This window comes from Notamacropus eugenii, chromosome 2 (genome assembly GCF_028372415.1).
Source record: "Notamacropus eugenii isolate mMacEug1 chromosome 2, mMacEug1.pri_v2, whole genome shotgun sequence".
NCBI classification, from domain to species: Eukaryota; Metazoa; Chordata; class Mammalia; order Diprotodontia; family Macropodidae; genus Notamacropus; species Notamacropus eugenii.
In genome coordinates this window covers 128,376,857-128,402,967 of record NC_092873.1, presented here as the reverse complement: position 1 = coordinate 128,402,967, position 26,111 = coordinate 128,376,857, and the positions used below count along the sequence as shown (strand labels likewise).

Genomic DNA, 26,111 nt, shown 5'->3' with positions numbered 1-26,111 from the left:
ATTATATTGTTTCATCCCACTCATGAGGAAATAATATTTTTTCTGATTATATAGGTCATTTTATGCATTGTGTGTCTCAGAAGATGAATTCCCAAGTATATTATACAGTCTATAGTAATTTTGCTTTTTATTAGAATTTTATTAGAGTTTTTATTATTATGTATTATATTTATTAGAATTATCTAGAAATTGTGATGTGTAGATTTATTTTATATTCTACAAATTTACTGAAACTATTATTACAGTTATTATTAATTGGTTCTTTAGAGTCTTTTTGTAATACATTATCATATCATCTGTAAAAGTGATAATTTTTACTAGTAGTTATAGTTTCATTTTTTTGTGTGTTATTGATATAGTTAGCATATTTGGTGCTATGTAAAAGATATGTAGTTATAATGGCCATCCTTATTTCTCTCTGAATTTATTAGAAAGCAATCTAGGAATGGATTTTAAGAAGAGGGCAGAGTAGGTCAAAACATTTCAAGTTCTCCAAATTTCCCCCACAAACAAAACAAAATAGCACCTCAGGGCAAATATAGAGTGGTAAAAATAAGCAAGAGTTAGGGGAGTACAGTGGTCCTCTTGGGACAACCAGAGAAGATCTGAAAAAAAATCCCTAGACCATGGTTTGGTCCCTGTGAAGTGTAAATACTTTCAGTTTGGTTTCACTGAAATAGAAAGTGGAAAACCTTGGGGCTACCTGGGTTGGGACGTAGCTTCAGTCATAACCTTAAGAATTTTCACCTTGTAGACAGTTTGGGGAGTCAGGCATCTTAACAGGGGAATATTGAGGGAACCTCTACTGATAAGAGATGCCAGGTCAGGCTGTGCTGCTGAGTTTCATCCCTGGGAGAAAACTATCACATGGTTAGTGAGTGCAGAAGCTGTTGGTAGAGATGCGTAGGCACTTATGGGACCATGGAGTTCTTGGTTTCAGTTCCAGAAAGGAGGGGAGAACTAAAGGAGGATGTGATGGCATAAGTACCATAATAATAAGCTGCTACCAAAAAAGAGCAGTCAAAGAAAGAATCCAACTGTAGAAAGTCACTAGGCAAATAGAAAAGACCTAGTTTCATCTTTGAAGAAGAATATTAAACAAAAAAGCCTCTCCTACCCTACATATTAAAGCCAAATTGTCACCTGCCCAAAAAGAATTTAAAAAGAGACTTTAAAATTTAGATAGACTAAGATGGTGGAGTAAAAGCAGGGACTTGCTTGAGCTTTCACCCAAATTCCTCCAAATATCTATAAAAAATGACTGAATAAATTCTAGAGCAGTAGAACCCACAGAATGACAGTTAAGCAGATTTCTAGCCCCAGACAAACTGGAGGGGCCACAGTAAGGGTCTGGGAGAGGAGCACAGTCCAATGTGTGGTGCAGAGGCATTTATGTGACCTAAGTAGGCTTCAACGCACTAAATTGCTAGCATTTGTGGCAGTTTCCAGACTTTTCAGCTCCAAATATCAAAGTCAATTTGGAAGGTGAGTAGGAAAAGCCTGTTTGACCTGTATGAGAGAGAAGGATTGTCTGGTCCCAGAAGCGGGTAGGGAGGGTAGTGGCAGAGACTGAGGGGGCTGCAGCAGCAACAGTAGTTGTTTCTGGAGCTCTAGACTCACAGGTTGTGGGGAGATGAAGTGGCCAATCAGAGGGGGATTGCAAGAATCTCTTTCTGGTGCTGAGGCACTATTCTCTTGCTTTCCTTTCTTGGATCTGGGTCATAGTCCTGGGTAGAGGTCCTGGGGTGAGGAGGAGGGCTGACATGGTGGAACTTGTGGCAGCAGTGGAGAAGGAATACTCCCCAGAGCTCCAAGGCAGAAAAGAGTGCTTGAGGTCACTCACAGATCATAGCACAGGAGAGGAGTAAACATCTCTTCTTTGATCACATAACCTTGAAAGAGCTAAGAATTTATAGGTCCCTAGAAGTATCTCTGAAAACAGCTGCACAAAACTCCTGAAATTTGGGACAGTATACTGCTACCTGCACCCCGTATCTTGCAGGAAGCAGAACCCAACCTTAATAAAGGGCTCAGAAGTCAAGTAATTGGCTGGGAAAATGAGCAAACAGTGGGGGGTAAAAATTAGACTCTAGAATCTTGCTTTAGTGACAAGGAAGATCAAAATATACACCTAGAAGACAACAAAGTCAAAGCCCCTACATCCAAAACCTCCAAGAACAATGTGAATTAGTCTCAGTCTATGGAAGAGCTTAAAAAGGATTTTGAAAATCAACTAAGAGTAGAGGAAAAATTGTGAAGAGAAATGAGAGTGATGCAAGAAAGTCATGAAAAACAAGTCCATAGTTTGCTAAAGTAGACCCAAAAATGTTGAAGAAAATAACACCTAAAAGTAGACTAATCCAAATGGCAGAAGAGATCCAAAAAGCCAACGAGGGAAAGAATGCCTTGAAAAGCAGAATTGGTCATCAAATGGAAAAGGAGGTCTAAAAGCTCACTGAAGAAAATAATTCTTTAAAAGATAAGAATGAAGCAAATGGGAGCTAATAACTTTATGAGAAAATAAGAAAGTATAAACCAAAACAAAAGCATAAGAAAAAAGAAGACGCCATGAAATGTCTCATTGCAAAAGCAACTGAAAAATAGAACTAGGAGAGATAGTTTAAAAATTATTGAACTACCTGAAAGCCAGGATCAAAAAAAGAGCCTAGATATCATCTTTCAAGAAATTACCAAGAAAAATTGCCCTGATATTCTAGAAGGAGAGGGTAAAATAAATATTGAAAGAATCCACCAATCACCTCCTGAAAGAGATCCTAAAAGGAAAACTCCAAGAAATATTGTAGCCAAATTCCAGAGTTCCCAGGATAAGGAGAAAATATTGCAAGCAGCCAGAAAGAAACGGTTTGAGTATTGTGAAAACACAATCAAGATAACACAAGATTTAACAGTTTCTACACTAAGGGATCTGGGAGCTCAGAATATGACATTACAGATGCCAAAGGAGCTAGGATTAAAACCAAGAATCACATACTCAGCAAAACTGAGTTTAGTACTTCAGAGGAAAAAATGGAGCTTCAATGAAATAGAGGACTTGCCAGCATTTTTGTTGAACAAATCATCACTGAATAGAAAATTTGATTTTCAAATACAAGAATCAAGAGAAGCAAGAGATGGTAAAAGGGAAAGAGAAATCATAAGGGACTTACTAAAGTTGAACTGTACATTCATATATGAAACGATAATATTTGTAACTCTTGAGACTTTTCTCAGTATTAGGATAGTTGGAAGGAATACATACACACACACACACACACACATATATATATATGGAGAGAGAGAGAGAGAGAGAGAGAGAGAGAGAGAGAGAGAAATCTATATCTTTATCTATCTCTCTATTTATCTATGGACACAGGACACAGGGTGAGTTGAACCTTAAGGGACAATATCTACAAAATAACATTAAGGGATGAGAGAGAGAAGGAGATACGAAGAAACAGAATGGGAGTAAATTTGCTCACATAAAAGAGGCAAGAAAAACCTTCTTACTATGGAAGGGAGGAGGGAGAAGGTGAGAGGCTATGAGTGGCCCTTCATCTCATTGGATTTGGCTTAAGGAGGGAGTAACATACACACTCAATTGGATATGAAAATCTATGTTAGCCTCCAGAAAAATACAGGGGAAGAGGATAAGGGGGCAGGAGATAATAAACAGGAAGACAAATAGGAGGAGGGAGTAATCAGAAGCAAACACTTTTCAAGAAGCACAAGGTCAATGAAAGAATAGAATAAATGGGGGGGCAGGATAGGATGGTAGGAAATATAATTAGTCTTTCACAGCATGACTGTCATAGAAGTGTTTTACATGACTACATAAGTATAACCTATATTGAATTGCTTGTCTTCTCAAAGTTCCTAGCATTATTAGTTTGATGATTTGTTAGCTTATTTAAACTCTCAAGGTCTCTATTAAGAACTTTGGAATTGATTGTGTGACATGGGAGACCCTGGCACAAAACTGCTCAGTGTGGCATGCCCACATCAGAGAAAGTACTGTACTCTACGAGTAAAGCAGAATTGAAATTGTCAGACATATTGAAACCTGACTCTAGTAAAATGATGCCATTTTGATCCTCTTCAAGAATGAAGGACAACAACTGATCACTAATTATCAGGGCTTTTATTATGATTTTTTATTTGGATTTTAAAATTTATTGATTTTCTCATATTTTAGGAGCATTTTTAATTCATTTTTCTTATTAACTACATAAATAAAAGTGTTCATATATATATATATATTTTCATCAATGAGCTAATTTGATAGAATCACCAAAATTTGGGTATGTTGTCTCATTTCTGAAATTTTTCTGTGTGCACAATCTGATTATGTATGTTAACAAGTTGCTTTATCTTTTCCTCTGTTTTCTGTTAATGTATCTACCTCCATTTTTTCTTTTTTTACATCTCCAACTTAAGGGGGCAGAGCCAAGATGGCAGAGTAGAAGGACAGACCTGCTCTAGCTCTCCACCCAAAACCCTTAAAATATCTATAAAAAATGACTCAAAAAATTCTAGAGCAGCAACAGACACAAAATGACAAAGTAAAACAAATTTCTAGCTCAAGACAGCCAGAAAGACTGACAGGAAAGTTCTATCACATTGGTTTGAAGCAGAGCACAGCCCAGCATGGGCAACATGGCATGGAAAGAAGTGGGGTAAGCTTCAGGGTGCCAAATAATGGGCAGCTGTTGCTGTTTCCACGTTTCTAAACCCACAAACAACAAAGATAGCTTCAAAGTTCAGTAAGGAAGCTCTTTCATCTGGGTAACAGGATAGTGCAGTGTGACCCCAGCCTGACCACAGGGCAGCGGTAGCTACTGCAGCAGCAGTGTCCACATTTGGGGTCCTCAGCCTAAAGACTTTGAGAGAATTGAGCAGTTGATCTGGGTCTCAGTCCTGAGTGGTGGTCCAGGGGTGAGGAGGAGTGCTGGTGTGGCAGAGCTGGTGACGACTGCGAAGAGGGAATCCTATTCACAGTTCTAGGGCAGAAAAGAGTACTTTTGGTTGCTCACAGACCAGAGCTCAGGCCAGGATAGCAGTAAATTCTCTCTTGATTGTGCCACCTTGGAAGAAGTGAGAACTTACAGGTCCCTAGAGTTATCTCAGACAACAGCTGCACAAAATCTCTGAAACCTAGGGTAGTGTACACTCCACTTGACAAAGGATTCAAAAATCAAGTTAATGGATGGGAAAATGCCCCAAAAGGGAAATATTAAGACTATAGAAGGTTACTTTCTTGGTGAAAAGGTATTTTCTTCCATCCTTTTGGATGAGGAAGAGGAAAGCATACAATCAGAGGAAGACAGCAAGGTCAAGACTTCTACATCCAAAGTCTCCAAAAAATATGCAGTGGTCTGAAGTCATGGAAGAGCTCAAAAAGAATTTTGAAAATAAAATAAGAGAGGTTGAGGAAAAATTGGGAAGGAAACCATGAAAAACAAGTCAATAACTTGCAGAAGGAGTCCCAAAATATGCTGAAGAAAATAACACCTTTAATAATACACTAACCTAAATGGCAAAAGAGGTCCAAAAGCCAGTGGGGAAAAGAATGCTTTAAGAAGCATAATTGGCCAAATGAAAAAGGAAGATTGAAAAGCTCACTGAAGAAAACAGTTCTTTAAAAATTAGAATGGAGCAAATTAAGTTAATGACTTTATGTGAAACTAAGAAATTATAAAAAAAAAAACCCAAAATAATGAAAAAATAGAGTCACTGTGAAATATCTCATTGGAAAAACACCTGAAAAATAGATCAAGGAGAGATGATTTAAGAATTATTGGTTTACATGAAAACCATGATCAAAAAAGAGCCTAGACATCATCTTCCAAGAAATTATCAAGGAAAACTGCCCTGATACTCTAGAACCAGAGGGTCAAATAGAAATGGAAAGAATCCACCAATCACTTCCTGAAAGAAATCTCAAAAGGGAAACCCCTAGGAATATTGTAGCCAAATTCCAGAGTTCCACGTCAGGAAAAAAATATTACAAGCAACCAGAAAGAAACAATTCAAGTATTGCAAAAATATAATGAAGATAAAACTGGATTTAGCAGCCTCTACACAAAGGTATCAAATGCCTTGGAATTTGATATTTCAAAGATCAAAGGAGATTGGATTAAAACCAAGAGTCACCTACCTAGCAAAACTAAGTATAATACTTTGGGGTAAAAAATGGAATTTCAATGAAATAGAGGACTTCCCAGCATTCTGGTTATAAAGACCAGAGTTAAACAGAAAATTTGACTTTCAAATACAAGAATCAAGAGAAACATGAAAAGGTAAACAGGAAAGAGAAGCCTTAAGGAATTCATTAAAGTTGAACTGTTTACATTCCTACGTGGAAAGATGTTATTTCTAACTCATGAGAACTTTTTCAGTAATTAGGGTAGTTAGAGGGAATATATGCAGATACATAGATACACACATATTCATATGTATATGTAGGTGTGTATGAGTAGACATGTATGTGTATATTATATATGTGTAGGCATGTATATGTACATGGGTATGTGTGTGTTTGTGTGTATACACATAGATGGAGGGCTCAGGCTGAGATGAATATGAAGGGAGAATATATAAAAAATAAAATTCAGTGTTGAGTGGAATGTACTAGCAGTAAGAGAAAGGGAGAGAGAGAATGTAGCAAATCATCTCACATAAAAGAGGCAAGAAAGAGTTTTTACAGTGGAGGGGAAAAGGGGAGGAAATGGAAAGAAAATGAGGTAGCCTTGCACTCATGAGATTTGGCTTAAGGAGGGAATAACGCACACTTAATTGGATATGGACATCAATTTTACCCTACAGGAAGGCAGGAGGGAAGAGGATAGGAGAGGAAAGATAATAGAAAGGATAGCAAATTGGAGAAAGGGATAATAAGAAGCAAACACTATTGTGGGAGGACAGTTTAAGCAAGAGAATGGAGTAAATGGAATGTGGGATAGGGCAGAGGGAAATGTGGTTAGTCTCTCACAACATAGCTATTGTGGAGGTGTTTTGCAAGACTGTACATGTATGACCTATGTTGAATTGCTTGTTTTCTCAATGAAAGCAGATATGGAGGGAGAACGGGAGAGAATATGGAACTCAAATTTTTAATAATGAATGTTAAAAATTGTTTTTGCATGCAACTGGAAAAAAAGATCTATAGGCAATAGGATATAGACCCTATTGCCCTACAGGAAAATAGAGGAGGAGAGAATGGAAAAAGAGGGGGGAGTGGAAGGGAGGACAGGCTAGATGAAGAGGTGAATTGGGTGCATACTTTCCTGGGAAGGGGTGGGAAGAGATGGGGAGAAAATTTGAAATTCAATTTCTGGTGGAAGTGAGTGTTGAGAACTGAAAAATAAAGAAATTATATATTTAAAGCCAAAAAAAAAAAACCTCTGAAACTTAATACAATACCATTTATAGGTCACATGTGTCTATTGACTACCTCTATGACAACTTACAAAATTTCATTTCCGAAAGAATTCAGATCAGCAAGGTGACACTGTGGAGAGAATCACAGGTTAGGAATCAGGAAGATATGAATTCAATATTTTGTTCTTAGATAGATTATCTGTGTGATCCTATGCAAGTAATTTAACCTATGTTTGCCCCACTATGCTTACTTGGGGATGAGAATAAACCTAGCATCTGTCCTCTGAGGTTGATGAGAGAATCAAATGAGGTAACAATTGTAAAATTCTTAGCATGGTGCCATCACATAGTAATCACCATATATATATATATATTGCCTATTATTAGATATTATTATTAAAGAAATCTTTGAACATCTCCTATTAGAATGTAAATAGATCATGCTTATAAAGTCTTTCCTCATTGTTGTTGCACTATTTGTTATTTTGTTGTTGCTATTATTTTATTCTTTGCACTGGCTTTGAATTCCAGTCTTCTCGACTCCAAGTCTAGCCCCATTCCCATTGTACCATTTTCATCACTGAGCTCGCAGATATACACACAATGGCATATTATATATGTTTATAGAAGGCTAATGTGGATATTATTTATATATCAGTATGTATGCCATATAATCTTGCAGACATATGACTTGGGAGACATATTGTTTATGTCATTCCTGTCACAAAAATGTCCTTAGTATCTAACTATTCACAATAATAAAATATTATACCAGTAAGTTTAACTTGGGGAAGGTGCTCACAAGATGCATCACTGAGGACAATTTCATTTTCATGAGAGTGGTGATACTAGTCCACTGTAGTTCTTCCTCACATAGTCCTTATTGATAGGTGATTTAAGATAACCAAACTTGTCATAATTTATAATTCAATTAAATCCAAATTTCATGCAAAAGCTTGCAAATGAATGATTCATTTAGAATAACCAGTAGTGGCACTATAGCCACTGTTTCAGTGTTCTGTTGAGTGAATCACCATTTCTCCATTACATCAGACACATACACAAATATACACATAAATCATGTGGCTTTTTACTGGACAATGAACATTTTTAAATTACTTAATATTAAAGTCATAATAATAGGTGCATCTAATAAAATGTTGATTATCCCTTAAGTATATGGCTATGTCTTCCTGAAATTTAACTAAATATTTTAATTGCTTCACTCTAAATTTAAATAAAAATAATTTCTTTTCTTTTGCCTGCTCAGGTATCTAAAAGAAAAACACTGTGCTTTATAAGGACACCAGAAAGTTGTCAAATGAGTATAAGAGAACATGCCAAATTTTTCCGTACTTGGAGATCATGATGACCAGTCCTTAAGATAATTAGCAGCTTTGCCAAGCTGTTGGATGGAAGAATCCTGAGGATCCCACAAAAGAAATTAAGCGGTGCTTCTTGTAGGAGCTGCCACTCATAGATAGACAATGTGCTAAACCAAGAGAGAAACCACCTTGTGCCATAACATTTTGATGCCCAAGTACTTCAGTAGCAATCTTTTACCAATAGAATATGCTGTTTTTAGAGGACAAAATAACCAAAAGACAGAACTGAAATTTCAGGCTCTTCTCAGGGCTCACCCCAACTATTTTAGAAGTCTTAAATATACTTTGTTAATTTGATGTATGTCTTGATGAACTTACTGTATATGTAACTGATTAATCATCTCAGAGTCATGTGAATTTGGAAAAAAGATTAGAATTTTAATGGCATAAAAGCCAACCCACGAAATATTTAGATTGAGATTGTAGAATGAGAGTACAAGAAAACCTGGAGGTTAAGTCAAGGCTGGCAAAAACGGTCAGTGCATGCACGCACGAAGAGATGATCTTGTTCAAATTGATTGTTATGTAGTAGCTTGAATTAACAGAGCAACTTACTAGAATGATCATTTTTTTTTTCATATTTTTCACACATTTTTTCTCATTGAGTGAGCTAGAGCAACTCAAGTCAAGACTTCCAAGTTGTTTCCTCAACTTATATCTCTTGGTACCATTAATAGGTTGGGGAAAATAGGCCTCCCTATGTCAGAATGAAGCAAAATGTTCACCCATATCACTTTTTATGTCACTTTGCACTCTTAGGCTAGTCCCTCAGAATACAAATATACAACCTGTAAGTTGACAGAACACTTACTCTAGAATCAAAGTTTCTAGTTTCAAAAACTACTCTTATGCATAATACCTTGGGAAAGCCACACCCTCCTTGAGTCTCATCCTTACCATTTGTAAAATTAGATCACTGGATTAAATGAAAGTCAAAATCCCTCCTTTCCAGCTCTAGATCTACAATCATAGTACCAATACCAAGATCCCATTTACACAATGCTAATATTTCTATTTAGTTTTCATGTCTTCTTATATATAATCATAGAAATAAGGAAAGTGGGGTTGTTTTTTTCTGTTCAGTTGAAAATGTTGAATTTACAAGAAATATTTTTCTTAAATACTTAACTGTTCAATTAAAAGTTTAAAAAAGTTATTTATCACATGACATCCTGATATTTTCATTTGCTGCAAATATGACATGAAGAAGTTGCTGCAGAGCCTTCTGTTGCTATATGGATCAGCAAACTATTTTCCAAGGCTGAATTGAAGTGCCTAGAGCAATGTAACCAAGGCAAAGCTGTATTATCTTAGAGCTGGAGTGTGGGTTTGTGTTTCCATAATTTTATAGTGGATTCCTTCAGTTTAAGCTGCATTTCATTTAAAAACCCTGTCAAAGCAGTTTTGATACTTTTGTATGGTTGAACATCTTTATACATAAATATTATACTTCAATATTTCAGTGCATCTGTGAGCTCATTCATGTTGGTACTCCTTCCAGAGTGAAGATCATTATCCATCCATATCTTCTTAGCCTGTGCCATTCTCTTCTTTCTCCTCTGATAAATACTCTGCAGACTATCAAATTAACACATGGTAGCCATCCATCTATGGTTTTAACACATCAATACTGCCCCCTTAGGGTCTGTCGTTTATCCTTAATTCTTGCTGCATGAGTTTTCTATCTCATTTTACAATCAGGGATTTCCTGGACAATATCCAGGCCAGTCCTTGAATATTTGATAATACAAATGTGTTACTACTAGCCTATTCTGTTTACATAATATTTATATCTACCAGTTTTCTCTCCATCTTTTGTTAGGGAAATATCTTGATAAGTCTGAAAGAATGAAAAATAATCCTGGTGCCTACATTTACACCACTGACTTTTTGGTTATCCATGGTTTTGATTTTTAGAATTTGTAGTATCATTTTATTTGCAGCCATATTAGAAAATATAGAGAATATTACTGTCAAAATGATGAATTCCTGTGTCTGGGAGCACCTGTTTATTTTAGGGGATACCCAGACCACTACTTTCCTACTATTCAATTGTGGGCTTATCCATCTTCATGATGACAGATAGAGAGAGAGGTAGATAGAAAGATAGTAGATAGAAGGGTTTAACTCAGTGGATTGACTGCACATATTACTGAAGGTTATAATATGAGCAATAAGCATGTTTCATCCACTTGTTTTTTCCTATGCTAATTTTTAGATTGATCTTGTCTAAATGGTCAATGTACTTTTTTCTGAGGAGGTCATGTAATATTCTAGGGTTTGATATGATTAACACATTTTATTTTTTAACAAACAGGAGCACCAAGAACTCTCCTTCTTTTCCCAGGACATCATCTACTATATCAACAAACACCTTTGTTGGGCATGCATTTTCCTCTTTCATACCTAACATGATGATGATAACCAAAACAAAACAAAAATATTGGTGCATTGATCAAGGGATCTCATATGATCTGAGCATACATACACATATATATATATATAGGAACATAAGCAATACCATAGAATTATGTAATATTAAAATCAGAAAATGACGTACTGGTTTTATTAACTAATTACAAAAGTCCACATGAAGAGTCTATTTTAAGGGGGATTAGTTTGGGATTTTACTAATTAAGTTGTGTCTATGTGTACTCTTGAAACATGGATCTAACATGGAGCATAGCCAGTTGTTTTGAGACACCCAATATCACAAGTTGAGATCATGAGGAGTTAAACACTAAAGAAGGAGCAACTGTGAATTGGGTTAACTGAATCATCATAGACCCAGATAATAAGACATTCTGAAACAGTTGTCCTTAGTATGACAGTAATATTTGAGTCCAAAAAAGATAGCATAATGAAGAACTAAGTTTTAGCCGCTAATTTAAACTCTTGGGCCCAGTCTTAGTAGAAATATACAACAGTAATTATTTTATAACTAATTAAAGCATATTGAGAAACAGCATGGTATAACATGTAAAGACCCAACCTCCCAATTCAGAAAGGCTTGGGTCTTCTTCTGATACTCATAGTATGCTATAATGCTTGGTAAATTACACTCTCTCAATGTTCTAGACCAGATGTGTCAAACACAATGCTCAGGGCTATGTTCAGCCCACAGTTCTCTAGAGTGCTTCCTAAAGATTAAAATGTAACTGAGAAATATTTAGAAAAATAAATAAAATACAATAAGACTCAGATAATGTTAATATGTTTTCTAATTCAATATGTAGCCTGCAGGGATCTTCATGCATAGTTTAATGGCTACCATTTCTATTTAAGTCTGACACCTCTGCTCTAGGCAATTTTCTAAAATGGTAAGTTGCAGATGCTTCCTATATTAGTAGAGGGAAATTAATTATTCAGATGTTACCTATACTAATGAAAGTAGCAGGCTTATTCCTTATGTCTATATCTATTTACATAATAAATTGCATAAAATAGTTCTTTTTATTTTTTTCATTTTTTATTGCTTTATCTCTTCTTTTAACTGAGAAAACAAAATCTATTTGAGGAAAGCCTGCATGTCAATACTCTTTAACAAATGTGTAAAATGGGGAAAAAATTGTTCCTATCACTAGGTTGCTGTAAAGATCAAATGAGACAACACACATAAACTACTATTAAAATTGTTTCAGGGGTAGAGCCAAGATGGCAGAGCAAAAGCAGGGATTTGCTAGAGCTCTCCGCTCAAACCCAGCCAAATACCTGTAAAAAATTACTCAAACAAATTCTGTGGAGAGCCCACAGAAAGGTGGAGTGAATCAAATCTCCAGTCTAAGACAACCTAGAAGGTCAAGGGAATCATCTATCATGCCAAGCTGGCATCAGTGTGCAGTCCAGTGTACTCCATGCTGGCACAGGTGGAACCTGAGCAGGTTTGGGGGGATTGAATCACTGGCAGCTATTGTGGTTTCCAGAGTTCTTGACTCCAAAACACCAACTGCAACCTGGAAGTTCAATGGAAAACAGCTGTAGGACCTATGTAAGAGAGTACAGTGGTTGAGCCCCAGACTCAGGGCAGAAGAAGGGGTGGAAGAGCCTGAGGGAGGCACAACAGCAGCATGGGTAGCAGGGGGCAGCTGTTTATGGAGCTCTAGGCACACAGATTCGGAGGGGTGTCAAATGGCTGATAGTATACCCACCCACCCCCGCTGAAAGGAAAGAACTACCTTGGCAAGCAATGAAAAAAATAAAAGATAATATGAAATATCTTATTAGTAAAACCACTTTACCTGGAAAATAGATACAGGGGAGTCAATTTAAAAATTATTCATTACCTGAAAGTCATGATCAAAAAAAGAGCCTAGACATCATCTTTCAAAAAAATTATCAAGGAAAATTGACTTGATATTCTAGAACCAGAGGGATAAATAGAAATGGAAAGACTCCACTGATTGTCTCCTGAAAGAGATCCCAAACAGGAAACTCCTAGGAATATTGTAGCCAAATTCCAGAACTCTCAGGTCAAAGAGAAAATATTGCAAGCAGCCAGAAAGAAACAATTCAAGTATTGTGGAAGTATGATTAGAACAATACAAGATCTAGTAGCTTCTACATTAAGGGATCAGAGAGTTTGGAATATGGTATTCCAGAGGTCAAAGGAGCTAGAATTAAAACCAAGAATCACCTACCCAGAAAAACTAAGTATAATACTTCAGGGGAAAAAATGTTCATTCAATGAAATAGAGGACTTTCAACCATTCTTGATGCAAAGATTTGAGTTGAATAGAAAATTTGACTTTCAAATACAAGAATTAATAGAAGTATGAAAAGGTAAACAGGAAAGATAAATTATAAGGGACTTACTAAAGTTGAACTGCTTACGTTCCTACTTGAAAGATAATAAAGACATTATCAACTTGAGTATGAAGGGATGATATCTAAAAAATTAAATTAAAGGGTGAGAGAAGAATATATTAGGAGAAGGAGAAAGGGAGAAACTGAATGGGGTAAATTATCTCTCACATAAAAGAGGCTGGAAAAAGCTTTTTCAATGCAGAGTAAGAGTGGGGAGCTGAGAGGGAAAGAGTGAAATTTACTTGCATTTGGCCTAAGGATATAACATGCACACTCAATTGGGTATGAAAGTCTATCTTGTTTTACAGGAAAGTACAAGGGAATGAGGTAAGTGGGGGATGGGGGGAGGATTGAAGGGGAGGCAAATGAGAGGAGGAGGTAATTAGAAGTAAACACGTTTGAAGAGGGACAGGGCCAAAAGAGAGAATAGAATAAATGGGGGGCAGGAGAGGATAGAGGGAAATATAGTTAGTGTTTTACAACATGACTGTTATGAAAGTGTTTTGCGTGACTGCACATGTATAAGTTATATCAATTTGCTTGCCTTCTCAATGTAGGTGGGTGGGGAGGGAGGAAGGGGGAGAATTGAGAACTCAAAATTTTAAAAATGAATGCTAAAAAAATTGTTTTTACATGCAACTGGAAGTAAGATAAAGGCAATGGTGTATAGAGAACTACCTTGCCTACAAGAAAATAGAGAGGAAGGGGATAAGAGAAGGGAAGAGAGTGATAGAAGGAAGGGCATATTGGAGGAAAGGGTAGTCAGAAGGCATACTGTCTTGGGGTGGGTGGAGGGGAGAGATGGGGAGAAAATTTGGAGCTCAAAATCTTTTGGAAGTGAATGTTGAAAACAAAAATAAATAAATTTTAAAAAATGTCTGGACAGGGTCTTCAGATTTTAGAGACCCTTATTTAACTCTGAATTAGATCTGACTTCAGATGAATATGAAAAAATGTAAAATTCTGGTCCCACCAGGGAGTTGAGTTAAGCCCCTAGTCTTGCACTAACTAGCAGAAGAGACCCCAAATATTGGCAAGTAGACCTTTGGGGACAGAAAAGATTAATGAGGTGGAGGGAAAAGTTAGATGTACGTAAATATGATCAATGGCAAAGTAGAAAGAATGTTGAATTTGGAGTCAGATGACCAAGATTTGAGTTCTCACTTTGTCAATTACTTGTGTCCTCAGTTACATGTCTCTTCTAGCTCTAAACCTGTGTTATAAGTACAGTTTGAGGAAGATGAAAACAAAGGGAAATGAGAGAGGAAAAATAAGGCAAAGTACAAAAAAAAGACCAAAAAAAGGGAGATTGGTAAGTCAATTGTTTTTTCTTCTCCTTATCATTTGCAACTAAAGAATCAATATATATTGCCCATCCTGGTAAACTTTAAGGAAGACTGAAAGTTGCAGAGAAAAGCAAAATATTAAGAATTGATTACTAATCTTTAAAAGCAGCTATAAACATTTTATTATTGATTAGCTAACAGTAAGCAAAACACTAGCTATTTAGGTAACCCTAAGAATTTCAGGTCTCATTTAATAGTACTCTGGGATTTTACTGTAATAATTTTTAGTACATTTCAACAAAAATATGGACCTACTATGTGCAAATTACTTCTACCCTTTATCTACTTCTAAGATGCAAGGTTTTTAAAAAGAAAAAAAAAACACTGTGTAGTTTCTTCCCTCAAAGAGCTATCATTTTACTTTGGGGAGCACAGATGAATATAATCTAAGACCCAAAGTCAAAGTATGGGGACTCTTCTCCTCATTGTTGTTCATGAATGTTCTCCATTTATATTGTTCTCCACTAGTTCATGAATGTTCTCCACCGATGTGAGGGGCAGAGTGAATTTTTGCAAGAGTAGGAGAGAGTAAGTCATTGTTCTTTGAATACTTTTGGAGTCCGACTCACTTTCATTCTATGTTCTGCCGTCACTTCAGGTGCTTCAGATTTCCAGTTTCAAGAGAGCAAATGGAAGATGTCAACCTCACTTCAGGATGCTAAAGCGAAAGACTCTGGGGAAGATGCCAATATAAAAGGAGCTGGCAGTCTCCATTATGTTCCTATACTTGTCCTGTTACTTTGGGGAGTTTCCTCTTGAAAGAGATGTAGAACTTTCTCAGTTAAGCTGAGTTACCTCAGTCCTAAGAGAAGGACTCCTTCACTTTTTATTATCTGGCATATATTTTCCAGTGTGCATTTTCTTTGATTTCAGTTTTACTCTTAACTTAGATAAATGGGTTTCTCCGCTACTTGCCATATGTGTTCATTATGGAACTGGTATTTAGTAGCCAGGGAGTCATATCTTGGACATAAAGTTTGGGTTTTTTTTCCCATAAATAAAGTGTAATCAGAAGTATAGGTGAAAGATGAAAATCACATTTTGTTGGCTAACAATATTTTAGGGAATAATTAAGTATAGTTCTAACCTGGTTCTCTCTGAGGAGAACGGAGTGGTCAAGTTTCTGTACCTAACCTCCCACTTCTAGTACTGGTAGGAATTAAAGTATCACTTTGAGAATGGTGGGGAGAGGAGGCTAGAGATGTCTGTTCTGCCTCCCTTCAAGCCACACAATGGCACTCGATGCTACGTGTGGGGGACACTGCTTTCCATTTAAACCACATATATGGATTAGCCAAATTAAAAAAAAAAATCTCAGGTAAAAGTTTAGCCAAACTGGGAGAGGGAACCCTTTTCACCAACAAGGTTGCTTTTGTATGAAATCAGTTCACCTTAGTGCATCTCTGAAAGGGTGAGGAGTTATTAACACCCATGGAATTGTGTTTGAAGGCTATATAGGAATGAAAACTGTTGTATGACTGCATTGAATTTTAGTTTCAACACAGTAGTGAACATTTCAGGATTTAAAAAGTAAATTTTGGCTAGAATTTGACTTCATGTTAACAGGAAATCTTGAACAAACCTAAAAGAATGATATCTTTAAAAATAGAACATCTTTTGCAGCTATAAGAACAGTTAAATTAGGAAGACATCCTCTTGATTTCAGAGGTGTTCAACCTGATTTTTTTATTCTATTTAAATATATTGAGTCTTTTGGAACAATTTCATACTGCTCCTTTCTCTTTCTGATTAAGAGGCATTGGAAGGAAAATGCTATAGGAGAACAAATGAAAGGCACTCTACCTTTTCATAGAAGGAATGAGGAAATGTCACTGGTTTAGAAATGCTCCTGATGCAGGAGAATGCACCAGTGATGAGAGTATTTACCATTCCTGATGATTGCATCAGGCTGCACCCCATCAGCATTCAATGCAACTCCCTGACCTGCAGGAAATCATTCCATCTGTAAAAGGTCAAACATTCTTAGCCTTAAGCTTTAGAAATGAAGCAGAGAAAACAATTTCAAAGCTATTTACTACTCTGTGCTCTGACAGCTTTTGTCCTGGCTTCCTGTAAGAGATATTTGCTTTTATAGTCACAATCCTTTAAGTAAATACAACGCTTGTGGCTACAGAAATGCATTTGATTGCTTTCTTTGAGTCATAAGGCTTTTATCTTGTTTCTAAAATCATAAAGGCCACTAGGCATTGCATTTTTTCCAGCAGTATTGACTGATGTCTCTCTTATACATTTAGGTAATCAGATAAAAGTACAGATGATGATAGAGTAACTCAAGTAATGCAGGAAGGGATTTATAATACATGAAACCATTTTTACAATGGAGGTAAACATGCATTCTAGAAAACAAGAAAATGGTTACTATTGTTAGGCTGCAACATTTTGCATTTCTATTATGCTTCCATGCAGGCTTCTTTGGATGATTAAACAAGAATATACTTGGAAGCCCTTTAGCAATGTTTAGTAGAATGCTACACAGATCATCATTATTAAACAGGTTCTTATTCCTTTGGAGAGCTCTATCAAATCAAGAAGGGAAAAAGTAGTGGCAGATTCTGTTTGTTTATAAAGCAGCTATAGATTCTATCTGTGGAACAATGGCTTATAAAAGCACTCTATAGAATATTTTTATGAATGTGATAGGCTTAAACACGTACTGAGAGTGAGTGATCATATGAAAATAGTAACCTTTCACATCTAAAGATGTGATCATATTGACCCTTCATTTGTTGATACTATTTTCTTTCCCATACTTCGTAATACCCATGTCCTCTAATAAAAGAGGTTATCTTATCCTCCCCACTTCCATCCCCACATCCATTTAAAGATGAGTACACAGGATTATCACAGTTTAGGAGGTCCCACAATAGAGAAGGGAGATTTACCTGAAGATAACATGAAACAAGTTTTTTAAATGACTAGCATTTGTAACTCTGAAATCTTTGCTATAGGCCTTTTTCTCCCTCCCTGCTCCCTTTTGATTTTCATGTTCTTCTAGAGCCAGACTGAATATGGACAGATTTTCAAAATCTGATATATAGGGATAGATCGTTCTGAAACTACACCTTTCAAAGCTACCAACCCATAATTGAGTAGTATTATCCAGAAGAGTGTGAACCTGTCTGCCCATCACCTGAACTACTTCTATTCTGTCATATATTTAACATTTATATTTGAGTGGATTGACCTATGAGCAAAGCATAAATGCTAACAGAAGTCACATAAATTTGTTAGATGCATTCAGCAAAGAAAAGGTAAAGATCATGATAAGATTTTTGAGATTTCTTAGCACTTATTGTGGAAGATGCGGATTTTCATAGCTGAAAGATATATATTGCCTAAAACCAGGAAAACACTATACTCAATTTTTGGCTATTCATAGCAGTTTTTAAATTGAAAACTGTGCTTCACTAATGTCCAACTTGTTCTTAGAGTATTTTATGCTTTCCTACAATGTCATATGTCAATCATTTGGTAAGTGCCACAGAAATATTTGAAAACTCCAAATGATGTATCATATTATATTAATTATATCATAATGTTATCAGCATTTTCATTCCTTCTCTTTTTGCTGAAGCAGATTAAAATTCCTCCAAATTGTGGCTGAGCAGATTTTACAGAGTTAAATGGTACTGTGGTCTAAAATGCTATGGGAGAAATCAATTTAGGAGAGATTGGAAGCTCTAAAGAATTAAATTCTAAAGACAAGCTAAAAATAACTGTGGAGAAAGGGAAAAATAGGAGACTACTGCCTAAAAAATCTGTAGTGCATGAATCAGAAAATTTAGATTAAAAAAGACAATAATAATAACTTACATTTATATAGTGTTTATTATGAGCCAGATACTGTGCTAAGCACTTTAAAAATATTACGTTATTTGATGCAAAAAAGTCCTGGCTCCTATTTAACGTACAAGGAAACTGAAGAAAACAGGCTCAGGGACTTGTCCGAAGTCATATAACAGGTATCTGAGTTGGTAGATTTGAAGTGAGTTCTTTTTGATTCCAGATACAGTTCTCCATCCAGTGAGCTACCTAGCTGCCTCTGAGTGTGATGAACCAAATCAATATAACTTGGAAAAAAAAAAGGAAAGTGGTCAAATAGGGAAATATTGTGCATGTAAAATTTCTGATAAGGGTATATACATACCTTCCATATATACATATATATACATACATATATCTATATATGTATTTATACACATACATGCAAACATACATATGCATTGTGTTTGCATATGGAACTAGCACAAGAAATTTCAAGATTCACATCTTAACTGATAAGTTGTCAAAATATTTGAGCAAATGATTCTCAAAAGATGATTTGTAAGTTGCTAATGCCATATGAAAGATTAATCTAAGTCATTCATAGTAAAAGAAAGGGAAATTAAAACGCCTCTGAGATTTCACCATATATCACATAAATAAGATGTATGTAATTAGTGCTGGGGAAGGAGTGGAAAAATAGAACACATATGCATTGCTATTGGAACTGTGAATTGTTCTAAATCATTCTAAGTGATAATTCACAATTAACTTAACAATGTCTATACCTGTAATCTAAGTATACCACTGCTAAGCATATAATACAAAAAGGTCAAGATTATAAAGGATGGCCCCATCTCTGACAAAATACTTATAAATACTTGGAACTTGGTCAACATCAGGTCCAGGAATGTCACAGGACATTGGACAAGGGGTGACAAATAGCTTAAACAATCAGGCACCTGCAGGTGAAGGGTATTAAGCCTGCAGAAAACGAATCTGACAAACAAGGCAAACAGATAAAAAGCCAAAAAGAAGCAAAGAGATAATAACTAGAAGCAGGGAAGATATAGGATCAGCCATGCTTCTGGAGTTCATTGCAAAGAACTGCAAAAACAACTACTTATTGATTTGAGAATGGCTAAACAAATTGTTGCACACAATCATAGTAAAATGTTGCTATGTGCTATGAGACATAGTACATACAAAGAAAACCATGGGAAGACATGAATTGATTCAGAGTTAAGTAGTTTTTATGGAATGAAAAGATAATTGAAGAAGTGATAGGATTGCTCCTACATGTCGACGAGATGATGCTGTTGGATTTTGGAGGAAAGAAAAAAAGGCAATGCAAATCAAAAATTATTCAATAATTATATGCTATATGCCAGGTTCCGTATTAAGACACGAGAATATAAAATAAAAAAAAAGGCCACCTGCAAGGAGCTCACAGTATAATGGGAAGGGAGATAATGTTTAAACAATTATGCATAAAAATATATATACATGAATACATGGGAGATTATCTCAGAGTAAAAGTAGGTATATTAAGAAAGGTTTCTTGAAGAAAGTGGAATTTTAGCTATAGTTTAAAAGAATTCAGCGGTGATAGAAGGCAAATATGACACAGCAGGGAATCCTAGGGGTGAGAATGTCTAATAAAAATGCAAAGGATAGAGATAGAAATATACAATAGTAAGGAACAGCAAGTCATTGGATCACAGAGAGTATGGAAGGAGATAAGGCATGGGAAAGGTAAGGATGGGCCAAGTTATAAAAGTGTTTGAAAATCAAACTAATGATTTCATACTTGACCCTGTGGTAAATAAGGAATTAATGGAATTTACTGAATAGGAGAGTGACAGAGTGAAGCACCAATGTGATATTCACAACACCTACTGTGGCCATGGATATCCCAGGCCAATTCTGAATCATGAAATACCAAAAACTATTCATGTAAAAGGCAGAACCAAAACATTTATTCAGATACCAGAAAGCCAAATCCATCACAGTAACAAAGATCTATGCACAATAACAATGCAGATAACAACACCATGCCCAATCCTTCCTCCTGCTAGGCTTACCACAAACCAGCTCCATTAAACAAATCACCAGCAGGCTCTCAAACAAAATCACAAGCAAGCTCTTTCATTTACACTAGCCAGCAGCCTGCTTGCCTGTATCCTTTCTAGCTCTGACTAGATTCTGTCCAATTTTCTCTCATCTCTGCTCTAGCTCCCCCTCTGCTGTTCTAACCATTCAGCAAACCCCTCCCACCACAGGCTCCATGTGCCTCAAGTCACATGGGTCTATTAATGGATGGGAAAGATCTTCCCTTAAGCAAAAATACATTAACCCATTATGCAAAAATATATTAGCAATACATTCCACCCCAAGATCTTTCTTATCCATTACTTAGGTCAGTGGGACAACTGGTGTCAACAGAACTTTAAAAGGGATAACAGAAAATAAGCATATGAAATAATATCTGAGGCAACTGGTTTCAGCAGAACTTTACAACAATACAACAGGGATCACAGAAAATAAGTGCATGAAACAATACCTTAGTGTAGGACTTGAGCCAAGCATCCCATCATTCCTCCGTCAAACAATTGGGGCCCAAAATATTGGGGTAAGGGACAAAGGTCTCTTCTTCTATAGCTACTTCTTGATGAAATTGGATGGAGAGATGTTCCTTCCCCAAGAGGTCCCATTAGTTAGTTAGCTGGCATCTGGAACTTGGTCAACATCAGGTCCAGGAATGTCACAGCACATTGGACAAGGGGTGACATCCAGCTTAAACAATCAGGCACCTGCAGGTGAAGGGTATTAAGCCTGCAGAAAACGAATCTGACAAACAAGGCAAACAGATAAAAAGCCAAAAAGAAGCAGGGAAGATATAAGATCAGCCATGCTTCTGGAGTTCATGAACCCACTATCATAGTCTCATTCACTGTTTACTCCTTCTAACTTGCAGTTTGGGCATCATCATTCTAGTTAGAAGTATGCTTTTTATTTTAATCTGAGCTGAGCCTTGACCAATCTCCCAATCTCCCTGCAGATCTGAAAACTTGGATACAATGTTTCAGGAGGATCTGAAGGGGCCTCTCTCATTTCCCAGCTTAGTCTAAAATCAAACTTTTTTCTGGATACATTTTATATAGTTCATTAGTTGGAATGCCATCTATTCTTCCAAAATCTACGTCTGCTCTCAATATAGCAGTAAACAATTCTTTGTCAATCTACTCTGACATTGAATTCTCACCATCCAAGATACGGGCCATTCTCTCATCCTTTGGGTGAACCAACTCAAAATATCTATAACCTCCTGCTGAGTAAAATCCTCAATTATCTCCCCAAACACTGTGTGTGTGTGTGGGGGGGGGGTGATTCTGGTTCCTTCTTAGTACTGACCAAACCTTGGCCTCCTCATTTTTGGCCAGTATATGAGCCCTGATCAAGCCCAGCCTGGGCAAGGGATGCATTCACTTTCCTATTGTTCACTTTTCACCTCTTCCTGTGAGCCAAATCAATAACAGGTTTTCCTCCCACCACCTGATACTTTTTAGTTTGCTCTTCTAAAGGACAATTCAGTATAGAAAGCTTCTCTTGCAATCAGCTAATTCTTTTACCATTTGAGCTTCCTCCTCCTGCAGTTTGTCTCTGCTTTTACATATATTTTGATAACTTGTTAACAATGCCCTTCCTCTTCTACACACCCCTGCCATTTTTTCTCCTGGTTCTATTGGTATTCCCTGCAAACATCTTTCTAAGTCTCTGGGTTCTCCCTTCTGTAGCCTTGGTTTACAGTTTTCACAGAGTCTTGTGCCTTTAGCCAATTCTCTTGCTAGGGTGAAATAAGCCAAATCCTCCCACCTTGGGACATCCATTTCTTCCTCTGTCTCATCTGCCTTTGTGTCTCCAAAAAGAGGTCTAATGTTTTGTGATCCCATCCTCATCAGCATTTGTAGCACGAAGGTGATATTAACAGTGCATATCGTGAATGAATATCGTGGGGCAACTCTGAATCATGAAATATCAAGGATTCTTCACACAGAAGGCAGAACCATTTATTCATACACCAGAAAGCCAAATCCAGCATAGTAATAAACATCTATACACAATAACACCATCCTCAAGCCTTCCCCCTACTAGGCTTCCCACAAACTAGCTCCATTAAACAAATCACAAGCAAGCTCTCTGAAATAAAAATCACAAATAGACTCTTTCACTCAGGCTAGCCAGCAGCCTGCTTGCCTGCATCTTTCCTAGCTCTGATTAGATTCTGTTTAATTTTCTCAGCTCTGCTCTAGCTCTTTCCTTGTTCCACCCTTCCTCTTCCACCCATTCAGCAAACCCCTCCCACCACAGGTTCCATGGGACTCAGGTTTAAGCAGGTCACATGGATCTACTAATGGATAGAAAAAATCTTCCCTCAAGCAAAAATACATTAACCCCTTGTGTGGGATGGCTCAGGTCCTTACTTAAATTAATTACTCAGACACCTCTCAAAATGATGACAGAAAGTTGATTTATTCGATTCTGGAGAAGCAGGACAATCCTATACCAGTTCACCTGGAGTAGGAAAGCAAAAGGCAAAGAAAAGGCAGTGATTTATATAGACCTTAACACAAGTCCCTCCCCCCCCCCCACTGACCATTATCCTCATTAGCTGAGAATATGATCTTACATTCTAGACACGAAATCTAACCAATCCCTTTTGAAATGAAGACATTGAGGAATTATGTAAGTTTTATCAATCATTGAGACCCTGATATACTACACAGTTTTATATCCTTATATGGAACTATTCTATTCAAAAAATATTGTGACCTTGAGACTCTAGGTCTTACCTCACCCCTGGGAGAAGAATTACAGTCTGAGAAGTCTTCACTATACCTATTCCACTCACCCTTTATGTAAAAATACATTAACAATACACAGAGTCATACATGCTTTAGAAAGATCACTCTTGTCAGCTTAGTGGAAAATAGACTAGAATGGTAAGAAGGTTGAGACAGAAAGGATAATAAAAAAGCTATTATTTTAGGTGTAAGTGTGAAGGGATGAGGGCCTGTACTAGTGTAGTGGCCACATGAGAGGAGAGAATGGGAGTCATATACAAGGGATATTAATTAGGTAGAATCAATAGGATTTCATAGCAGATTGGATATTGATGGGTGAGTGAGAGTCAGGTCAAAGATGACACCCAGTCTGTGTACCCAGATGACTGAGATGATAGTAGTGTGCTCAATATTAGTAGAGAAGTTCAGAAGAAGGGAAGGTTTAAGGAGGGGATAATGAGATCAGTTTTGGATTTGTTGAATTAAAGATACCTACAGAATATAATTATTCAATAGGCATTTGTAGATGTGAGTTTGGAGGTTTTGAGAGAGTTTAGGGTTAGATACCTAATCTGAGAATCACAGGAATAGAGATCATAAGTAAATCCACGGAACCTGAGGAAATCACCAAATGAAACAATACAATGGGAAAAAAGAAAGAAGACTGAAAATATAGACTTGAGGGACTCCTTCTGATGTGCAAGTATGGATTAGATGACAATGCAATAAAGGTAGCTGGGAAGAAGTGTTTGGACAGATAGGAGGAGAGTCAAGAGAGAGAAGTATCACCCCTACATGCACTTGTGCACACACACACACTCACACACACACACACACACACACACACACATACACACACACCATAAAAATACAGGAAAGTCAAAGCAAAACAAGTCATCAAGAGGACAGTCAAGATGGCAGAGTAAAAATAGAGAATTACTTGAGCTCTCTCCCCAAACCCCTCCAATCCTTGTAAAAATGACTCTGAACAAATTCTAGAGTCGCAGAACCCACAAAATGATGGAATGAAACAAATATCCAGCCCAAGACAGGCTGGAAGGTCAACAGGAAGCATTGATCACACCAGGCTGGGAGCAGACCAGAGCATAGTCCATCATGGGCCATGCCAACACAGACAGGGCCAGAGCAGGCCTTGGGAAAATCAATCTTTTGAAGCTGTAGAAATTTTCAGAGTTCTTTACCCACAAACACCAAAGACAGCATAGAAGGTAAGTGGGAAAACTCTGTGGGACCTGATCTGGTTGGGTCTGGTCCCAGCCTTGGGGCAGAGGAGGTGGGGTTATCAGTGGCAGCAGAAGCAGCAGCAATAGTATGGGTTGCTACCAGAGTTCTGGACCCAGGGCAGTGGATGGAGTAGCTGATACAAAACCCCTGAAGTCTAAAGCAGCATACCCACACCCACAGCCACACACATTGCAAGCAAAGTCCTACCTTGACAAAGAGTTTAAAAGTCAAGTATTTGACAGGGAACATAGAGCAAACAGTGTAAAAAAAACTCCGACTATAGAATCTTACTTTAGTGAGAAAGAAAATCAAAATATACCACCAGAAGAAGACAATAAATCAAAGCTCCAAGAAACTTATGAACTGGTCTCAGGCCATGGATGAGCCCAAAAAGGATTTTGAAAATCAAGTAAGAGAAGTAGAAGAAAAATTGGGAAGCAAAATGAGAGCGACACAAGAAAATCATGAAAAAGGAGTAAGCACAACATGCTCACTGAAGAAAACAATTCCTTCAAATTTATAATGGAGCAGAAATTATAAAACAGAACCAAAAGAGTGAAAAAATAGAAGACAATGTGAAATATCTCATTGGAAAAAAACCCACTGACCTGGAAAATAGATCTAGGGGAGATAATTTAAAAATTATTGAACTAACTGAAAGCCATGATCAAAAATATTATCAAGGAAAACAACACTGATATTCTAGAACCAGTGGGTAAAATAGAAATGGAAAGAATTCACTGACGACCTCTGTAAAGAGATCCCCAAAGGAAAATTCCTACGAATATTGTAGCCAAATTCTAGAGTTCCCAAGTCAAAGAGAAAATGTTGCAAGCAACCAGAAAGAAGCAATTCAAGTATCATGGAAATACAATCAGATTAACACAAGGGCTAACAGCTTCTAATTAAGGGATTAGAGGGGGTGGAATATGATATTCTAGAGGTCAGAGAAGCTAGGATTAAAACCCAGAATCACCTATGGAGAAAAACTGAGTATAATATATCAGGGGAAAAAATAAAAATTGAGGAAAAAAAATGAAACTGGGGCCTTTCAAGCATTCTTCCTGAAAAGACCAGAGCTGAATAGGAAATTTGACTTTTACATATAAGAATCAAGATATGCATGAAAAAGGTCAACAGGAAAGTGAAATAATACGAGACTTATTAAATTTGAACTGTTTACATTCCTGCATGGAAAGATTATATTTGTAACTCACGAATTCTTGCTTAGTATTAGTGTAGTTGGAGGACAAATATATATATATATATGTATATATACACACACACACACACACACACGCACACACACACACACATATATATACATA

General features: G+C 36.8%; 1 long non-coding RNA gene across 1 annotated transcript; it reads left to right on the top strand.

The window, feature by feature from the left end:
- Positions 1 to 1,284: 1,284 nt before the first annotated feature.
- Positions 1,285 to 18,459, top strand: LOC140526366 (uncharacterized). The gene is made up of 3 exons (XR_011974340.1): positions 1,285 to 1,485; positions 14,754 to 14,877; positions 15,510 to 18,459. It is a non-coding gene; the product is annotated as an uncharacterized lncRNA (long non-coding RNA).
- The last annotated feature ends 7,652 nt before the right edge of the window (positions 18,460 to 26,111 follow it).